This window comes from Rattus norvegicus, chromosome 4 (assembly GCF_021556685.1).
Source record: "Rattus norvegicus strain SHRSP/BbbUtx chromosome 4, alternate assembly SHRSP_T2T, whole genome shotgun sequence".
In the NCBI taxonomy this organism is placed as follows: Eukaryota; Metazoa; Chordata; class Mammalia; order Rodentia; family Muridae; genus Rattus; species Rattus norvegicus.
Window position 1 is genome coordinate 152,454,042 of NC_141537.1, and position 9,609 is coordinate 152,463,650.

Consider the following 9,609-nt stretch of genomic DNA (forward strand, 5'->3'; position numbering starts at 1 on the left):
ATCAGAGCAGAAATTAAAGAAACAGAAGCTAAAAGAGCAGTCCAAGAATGAATGACAAAGAGGTGAGTGTTTTGGGGGGGGGGCTGCCTGGAGATGATACCAACAGGAAAAGACATTATTACATTATCCCTGTTTCCACAGGATAGGATCCTGTCCTTAGAGACCTTTAGTGACTATACCAGCAAACATACAGATCTGATTTTAAGAGAAAACTTTTAACAGAGTAGCGGGAGAGAAAGTCAGCATGCAAATATCAGTAGCTGGCTCCAGAGAGGACTAGCAACTAAAATACTTACCTGGAAAGAGCGAGGGTCTGAGTTCAAACCCCCGAAATGGGGTAAAAAGCAGGGCATAGTGGTACAGGTGTATAATTCAGCACTGGGAAGGCAGAGACGGGGGCATCCCTGGGAGAGGGGAGGGGAGGACATGAGGGATGAAGAGAGGGTTATGATTGAATTTACCCTGCCACAGCCCAATGTGAGAGGCAGCCCTGAACAACAGTTTTGAGCGTTAAATGTAGCTCCGGGTGTTAAAGTAACCATGCCGTGAGAAACAATGTCTGAAATGGAGTGGATGGTGTTCCTAATTCTCTGCTCTCCACACGCACACATGCATGTGTGTGTGCCCCTGAACATACACACACGCATGTAAAATAAATCAGCAGCCTTTCCATATACCTATAATGAATTTTGCTGAGAGAGAGGTCAGGAAAACTTCCCATTTACAATGGTTTTAAAATCAAACGGTTAATCCCAAAGATGCCAAGCAAAAGATCACAGACCCAAATCATCACGGCTAGATTAATTAAAGCATTTTTATAATTCATGCTCATGGGTTGCCTCCCCCTAAGGCAGGGTTCAAGAGGTCAGCGTTGGATTAAGGAAGATAGGTTTTTATAGCTTAGGGGTAGGGGTGGCAGGCAAATAGGCAGGGTTACAGACACAGAACCTAACAAGGTGGTCTTAACAGCTGGCGGTCATAATAAACCTGTTGAAACAAAGGTAGGGCTGCAAAATGGTCGCAGCAGCCTCCAGAAACAAAGGCACAGCTGCAAGGTCGTCACAACAACTTTGTGAAACAGATGAACAGGCTACTGTTTTCTTTTTTCTTTTCTTTTCTTTTTTTTTTTTTTTTTTTTGGTTCTTTTTTTCGGAGCTGGGGACTGAACCCAGGGCCTTGTGCTTCCTAGGTAAGCGCTCTACCACTGAGCTAAATCCCCAGCCCCAGGCCATTCTAAGTTAGAGTTACAGGTGGGGCGGGGCCCAGTCTTTAAGAAGCAGAGATTTAATTATAAGCAAGAATGACACTTAAGTGTCTTTATTATAAGAGGGCTTTCAGGCCCAAAATGGAGCTTGCTTCATTCATCAAAACCAAAAAGTTGGGAATAAACCTAATTATGAGGTGAACTTTTGTACAAGGAAAACTTTATGACAATGAAGACAGCAACTGAAGGCGACAGTTGAACACTTCCTTCACTCATATATGATGGCAGTGATATGATGGAAATGGCTGTAGTATGAAAAGCAATCTGCAGATGCCATACAGGCCATATTAAAATTCCAATTAGTTCCTACACAGGACTAGGAAATCTCAATCCTAAAATGCATATAAAGGCTCAAAGGAGCCTGAGTAACCGAAGCAGTCCTAAGGCACAAAGCAGTGCTGTGAGCATCACAAGATTATTCTCAAATTATATAACAGAGCCAAAGTAACAAAAGCAGCATGGCACAATCAATCAATCAATAAACAAACAAATACAATCAAATGATAAATGGATAAGTAAATAACAAAATCCCACATCAACCAGTGGAACAGAGTGAAGGATCTAGAATTACCCGCGTGGTTGCAGCCACCTGTGCTGTACAGAGATGTTGGAGGACAGACTGCTCAACAGAGAGTGCTAGGAAAACTGAGGGTCCACATGTAAAAGAATGAAACTAGATATGCATCTCTTTGGTGCCCCTCCCCCAACAAAAGATCAATTTAAAATGGACCAAAGATCTTAACCTGAGACAATGAAATGGCTAGAGGAAAACTTGAGCTAAACAGTTCAATGCACAGGCTTAGGTGAAGGCTTTCTCCAAAGGACTCAAAGAGCACAGGAAATCACCGAAACATCATTAAACCAACAAGCGGGATTTCGTGAAAACCGTTTTCATAACTTCTGCACAGTAATGGAAGCGAACAGCAGAACAAAGAAAGCCGTCGGCAGAATGGAGAGATTGTATACAGAATGGGGAGCATGTTTGACAACTGTGCATCTGGAAGGAGATTAGTATCTCGAATCTATAAATAACTCTGAAACTTAAACAGGGGGGAAACAGTAAAAATAAACAAAACTCAACTAATTCGATCCATATATAGGATAATAAATTACATAGATAATACTCAATAATACAAACGACCAAGGAATATTTGAAAAAGTGCTTTGACACCCCTAGCCATCATAGAAATGTAAATTAAAACTGCATTGAGATTCTATCTGACCCGGGGAAGAAAACTCCAGATGTTGGCAGTGATGACGTTGGGAAAGAGAAACACACATTTCTTGTAGGTATAACAGTAGTGCCCAGATAGGGCGAATTGGCCCGTGGCACTTCCTCAAAAGAACAAACCACATATAGAGACACACTGGATAGAACTGTATTTGGATGTATAAAATGAAATCATGCTTTTTTGGAACTAGAACTGGAGATGATGACATTAAACAGAATAAGTGAGACACAGAAAGATAATATTACATGTTTTCTCTCATGGGTAGAATCTAAATTAAATGTATATATACTTGTGTCTCTGTACATATATATGCACATACGTGTACATGAAAGTAGAGAGGAGTCTATGTTGGTTAGTTTTTTGTTTCTTATTTGTCAACTTGACATAAGTTAGAGTCATCTGGGAAGAGGGGACCTCACTGAGAAAATGCTTCCACCACACTGGTCTGTTGGTACATCCATGGGAAATTCTTGATCAGTGATTGGTGTGGAAGAGTCTAGCCTACTGTATGCTGTACCACCATGGGCAAGTGGTTCTGGGTTATATAAAAAAAGCAAACTGAGAGAGCTGTGGAGAGCAAGCAAATAGCATTCCTGCATGGTCTCTGCTTCAGTTCCTGCCTCCATGTTCCTCCCTTGCTTTGAGTCCTTGCCCTGATTTCTCTTCATGAAACAAACAGTATCCTCTCTAAGCTGCTGTTGGTCATGGTGTTTACCAGAGCAATAGAAGGCAAATTATGCAGCGTCTACGAGACGGAATGAGGAGGTCTAACTGCAGAGGGAGGTGGGAACAGGAGTAGTTAGGGTTGTATATACATCTTGGTAACAGGAGGACTCTGGGATTAGGAAGGGAACCAGAGGGATGACTCAGGAGGCATGAGGACAGGCAGGGGAAAGGGGAATAACAGTAACGGTGAAAGGCATCTATGAGAACGCCACAGTGAAACCCATTCCCTAGTGTAAAATACCTCAGCCAACTTTACAAAACTTGACAAAGTCTACAAGGAGAAAAACAATGGCAAAAATAAAAGCACTTCTGTGTTTTATGCATATACCTGTGTGTCTTCCTAAAGATGTGGTTCTCAACTTGTGCATTACAACTCCTTTGGCAAATCCTACCCCAAAAGTATTTACATTATGATTCTTCTCTCATAATGTAAATATTTGTTTTCTTCCCTCTTACCTTCCCTGATTCGATTTCAGTTAAAACATCGATCCTCTTACCTACACCATGAGGATTTTGACAAGAACATCAGGAAACTCACATCAGGAAATCCATTTGTCTTATTTAGGGTTCTATTGCTGTGAACAGACACCATGACTAAGGCAACTCTTATGAGGACAACATTTCATTGGGGCTGGCTTACAGGCTCAGAGGTTCAGTCCAGTATCATCAAGGCAGACCATGGCAGCATCCAGGCAGGCATGGTGCAGGAGGAGCTCAGAGTTCTACATCTTCATCTGAAGGCTGCTAGCAGAAGACTGACTACCAGGGAGCTAGGATGAGGGTCTTAAACCCCACCCCCACAGTGCCAGACCTTTTAATAGCGCCACTCCCTGGGCTGAGCACACCCAAACTATCACACTGTTTATGAGTTTCCAGCTTAATTGGTCCATCAGCATCATGTGACCATGCACCCTCCTGGAAGTAGACTTTCAGCCTGGCTTTCAGGACTGCCTCCTCTTCAGATTGTCACTTTCTCATGAATCTCAGCTGCTTCCTCTTCCTTCTTGACATCTGAGTCCCGAAACATCCAGAACTACTTCACATTTCACAGCACCAAATTCCCCTTCCGTTCTGGCCTCAAACACTGTGCAGCCATGAAGACACTCAGCTCAGAGGGCTGACCCCAGCCCAGACGTTCTCTTGAGCTCTAACCCTGCATACACACCTTCCCTTGTAAACATTATCCCAGGCAAATCAATAACTCAAAACCCACTTCTGCCCTCTCTCACAACTCACCATCCCTGTTTCTGCAACCACCACCTCCCCGCAGTGGTTCCAGCCGAGACCTATTGCCACCTGACTTGTTATTTCACCTTTCAACTCTGAGTTGCCTCATGAATAAATGAAACGAGCTACCGAAAAACACTTCCGGAACCCAACCTCTTCTTACCGTTACCATTTTGGTCTAAACCACACGTGTTACTAGCCTCCTGAGGGGTTCACGTTTCAACAGAAGCCACAGTGGTCTGTGACAATAACGGGCCACACTACCTCAGCTCAAACCCTCCAGTGATGCCCTGGCTTATGCAGAGTATAAGTGTATAAAGATCTGTACACACGTAAGGTTTATATGCATGGAAGTATAATTTGCACATAAAGTAATGCACATAAAGGTTTGTACCACCATCTCCACCCCTAACTTGGCCCCTCTCTGTCACAGTCACTCTGACCTTTTCTCCCCGAACAGGTCAGACTCTTGTCTTAGTAGGGCTTTTGTACTGGGCAGTCCTCCATAGCCTTCAGAAGACATGACTCATCCTTTCCTGCCTTCTCTGCCCATGCAGCCTCCTCAGAGACCCCTAACAGCTGTTCCCTCCCACCAGCATGCCTGCGCTGCCGCCTCCGCCGCTCTCCCTGACCAGATGGGCTGGTTTATTGCTAGCAGCCCCATGCCATAGTCTTTGTCTTTTTGCCTAATTGATCTCTTTGGCTGACACAGGAAGCACTGGAGAAAGAGTGTTTGAAGATTGCCTGATAAATCGACAGGATCTTTTAACATGTTACACATGTTCTTTGCTCATTTTGACAGTAAAGGCGGCAATGGCTGTCTCTCAGGATTGTGCATTTCCTTGCACACTCATGTCCACACTGGTAAGTTGTTACTTGGGCCAAAATTTAGTTCATGCCAATATTTCTCAGAAATTATAGTACATACTCTGCCACCCCTTGAATCTGACATCTGACTCTTCCCCCAGGGAAGGCCCTGTGCTCACTGCTGTGCAGATCATATGGCCATAGTGGTGATCACTGCCGGGCTGGGATCCTGTCAATCTAGACTGCAGCCAGTGACTGGGTGGGCAGGGCTAGCCACCATTGCAAGTGCAGATCCTTTGGGTCATGGGTCGGGTCCTGGTGCTTCTGCACAGGTCTGACTCATATGACGTGTCCAGGACCCCAGAGGAGCATGACTCCACAGATACTGTTAAGCAGAAAAGCCAACAGAAGTACTATGAGGAAATCAGTGGCTAGAAGCCACTTTCTCTACAAATAGGCACAGCCAAGAAGCAGTGCACTGGAGATTCGACAGCTGTTTGGATCTTAACATGAACCTATCACCAAGAGTTCCTCCTACTTTCATTCTGGAATTGTCTGGACCTTTCTCATAGCCCTGCCCAGGTGTAAGTCTCACTTCTTGGATTTCTGGGCAAGACTACAGAGAGATGCTTACTGTCTGCTGAAATTGGTCACCTGAGGGAGTAGAGGTTGGTGGCTGAGAGCTTGGGCTGTTGGCTTGCTGGCAAAGAAGGCTGTGCCCAGTATTCCCAGTGACCTCCATCTTCTGAACTGTAGCCATGGGAATGGACTGGGCATGCTCAGTCTGGGAGGCCTCAGATGCAGCCACAGGCTGACTTTGTCCTCCCCTCTTTCCAGGGAATTCCTAACATGGTAGTGTGGGCCCAGGTCACATGGGCTTGCAAGTCATGAGTGACTAACCTTTTGGAGCCTTTCTGAGCCTCAGGGCACTAGTTTTCCCTTTGACCACCATGAGAACCTTCCAGTGCTTTAGCACCTGGGAATGAGGCTCACCAAGGACCAGCTCTTTCCAGTTCTCACTTGCAGAGCATACCAGTCCAGCTTGCTGCACGGGAGCCTTGCTCAGGAAGTCAAGGGGAATGGGAGGCTAATGCATTCACAGAGCTCTGCAGGATTGAGATTCCAGGGGGCAAAGAGCATTTGATCAGGTGATTTCTGTTCAACTGACATTTCCTGGGACAACGTGTACCCATGACACGTTGGCCTCCATCTAAAGTTGTTCAAATTCTCATAGCTGACATTCAGCGCTGTCTCTTGTAAAGGACACAAAGAAAGCGCAAGCTCCACACCCATGGTCAAGAAGCTCTGTTCCTCATGGGCAGGGGCAGGGGGCATTCTGGAGCTGTTCGGTGGCAATTTCCAATCTGTTCTTGCAGTTTGCACAGTGCCTCAGGCAGAAGATGTGGGTTCAGGGTCCAAGGACGCTTCTGGGTTAGAATTGAGTGTAGTTTTAGGAGGAGTGCTGGGAAAACCTGAACTGTGTAATAATGTAATAACCTGTCAGGAGCGACAACTCAGGAGAAGGAGGAGGAGGAGGAGGAAGAGGAGGAGGAAGAGGAAGAGGGGGAGAGGAGAAGGAGGAGGGGAAAGGGAGGAGGAGGGGGGAGGGGAGGAGAGGGAAGAGAAGGAGGATGGGGAAGAGGAGGAGGAGGGGGAAGAGGAGGAGGAAGAGGAGGAGGAGGAGAGAAGGAGAAAAAGAAAACAAAGAGGAAGGTTGCACCATCAAATAAAAGAGAAAGAATAGGACAAAATGGAAGCTGTTGACCCGCCTCATGCCTACTGGGAAAGAGCAGTCTGTGTTTGTGTGCACAGCTATGAAGATCAGAGCTCGTTTTCCATTACAGATGTGTCGAGTAAAGCTCTGTGCACATAGACACAGGCGTGTTTCCCAGATAGAGGGGAGGCTGAGCAGGCAGAGGCAGACGGTTGATGATGGATCTTCTGGTTTGAGAACCTGAAATACTGTAGACCCCGAATACACTTTACAGTTGAAATGCATTTCTTGGGCTAAGTTTTCTCTCCTAATGATAATAACCCAGAATCTTCAAAACATGATCATATTTCTTGCCTGGTGACAGTGGAGCACGGCTTTTAACCCTGGCACTTGGAAGGCAGAGATTAGCAGAGCTCTATGAGATCCTGGCCAGCCCAGTTTACAGAGTGAGTTCCAGGACAGCCAGGACTACACGGAGAAACCCTGTCTTGAAAAACCAGCCAGCCAACCAACCAAGCAACCCCATAGTCGTACTTGTCGCTACACTGAACCTGTCTGTGTTATGTTTTCACACCAGCACCTCATCCCACCTTTCTGAGAAACGATTGTGACCAGTATGTGCCCTGGAGATGCCACTGATCCAGTTTACAAACAAGAGTACTCAGACAGGTGTGGTGAAGTCCTCATGTCGTGAACGTGTGACGGCAGCACTGTTGTTCTTAGAAAAGCTGGAGCATCTGAGTCCTCACAGAAAGAGTGAGGTGAACTCTGCGATTTTCTAGAATAAGGAAACTGCCTCTCTGCCTCTCAACACACTTCCAGCATCCCTTCTCAGACTCTGCGCTCCACTATCTCCTCTCCCCAACCTCCCTGCCTTACATTGAGCTTCCAGGAAGTAGAAGATATACATGATCTGGCTGAGACCCAAACCCCTTGGAAGTGAACCCAGCTTTGTGGGAAGGAAAGAGAGGAGAGTCTGGGAGTGGGCAGGAAGAACAGCAGGGCCTGCGGCTTTGGGAACTGGAGGAGGGCAGGGATGTGGGGATGAGGTGGGAGGGAGGGAACTTCTGCCTACCAAGGCACAGTGAGCTCAACAGAAGCCATAGACTTGGGCACTCTATGCCAAGTGGCTGCACAGCTTGTCATTCACCCCAAGGCAGTCTGAGAAGGAAGGAGAGCCACATCGATCATTGCTGGTACAGCAGGCAAACACACTCACATCGGACAGAAGACCTGTCCATGTTTGAAGGCATTGAAAAGGCATCTCGGCAGCATCCTGGATGCACTTGATTCTCCTATGGGAGACCTGGGAGCTCAGTCCTCTCCTTTCCCCCAGGGCTGTCACAGGGCTCAGGAGTTATCCAGACTCCTTGCTTGAGGCTCTTCATTCATAAACAAATGCCTTGTGGGCAGAAAGAATAGCCCTTAACTGCTCTGCAGGTAAGGGATGACAAATGTGCCAGCTCTCACCCTCTGATGTACCTGGTACTTGCTATACCTGACAGTTTCATGGTCCCTACAGAGAGATGAGACTTCCACCTTGTTGATGTGATACCCACAAGTTAAGTGCTTTCCTCAGTCATGCATCTAAAGCAGTAGAACCTTGACTCTTCACTGGTTTTGTTTGTTTGTTTGTTAAATGGAGTTAAAGGTTTGGTCCACAGACATTTGGACACTGAGGGACATTTGAAGAGATGAGGTATGGGGGGATGTTGCAATGACTGGTACCAAACAGGTATCTTCAGACACATTTTTGCCTTCTTTCTATTTGCTATTGGCTGTCATTGGATATAAGAGGCGATAGGGTGTGAATCCTCAAGAAACCCAGCACATGACATATGCATAATGTGTCTCTTACCTGGCCTGCTGCTCAGTGAGTTGTCCGAGGAAGTTACAGGCTCGAGAGTGGGAGAAATGTCCTGGAACTGGGGAAAGGAAGTGTTAGACTCTTGGCATAGATGAAGGAGACTAGGCAGAGAAATATCATCAATAAAGTTATGCCAAGTGCTAATTATAAGATACTAGGAGTTAGACAGGTTTCCTGGTATGCAGACAGGTAGGGAAAGAGAGCATGGCTAGCTAATAAAAGTGGCAGATTTCCAAGATGACCAGCTTCTTCCATACCTTCCCTACTTGGGACAAAAGCCTGGTTGCTTAAAACAAAAGTCTTGTCCGCTTCGTCTCCCACCAGCAAGGCCCTACTGATGGACTGCCTCGGCAAGTCTGAGGACAGAACAGGTCATGTTACATGGCATTTGGTATCCAATCAGCCATTCCACCTTTTTCAAACTGATCTGTCCTAAATCAAGGGAGGAACATTCTTCAGAGACTTTAAAACTCCAGCCCTCAAGAGGAAACCGGGTTTTCAGTTTTCCGATTCCCCCACTTTCTTTGCAGAGGGTCCTTTTCTCTGTGTGGTTGCTCTGGGTGTGCTTCCTCGCCCCCAGTAAATGTTGTTCTGCCATTGCTGATTTGTTCTGTCTGCTCCTGTTTGCAGCATTGGGGATTCCTCTGCAGCTATCATCTGTGAGGCTGCTTTTGCCTCTTACTTCTTCAACTGGTAGAGAGGACAAACCCAAAATCAAGGTTCCTAGACTGTATCAATTGTCAGTCAGAGGCGGGGGTGGGTGGGTGGGTGT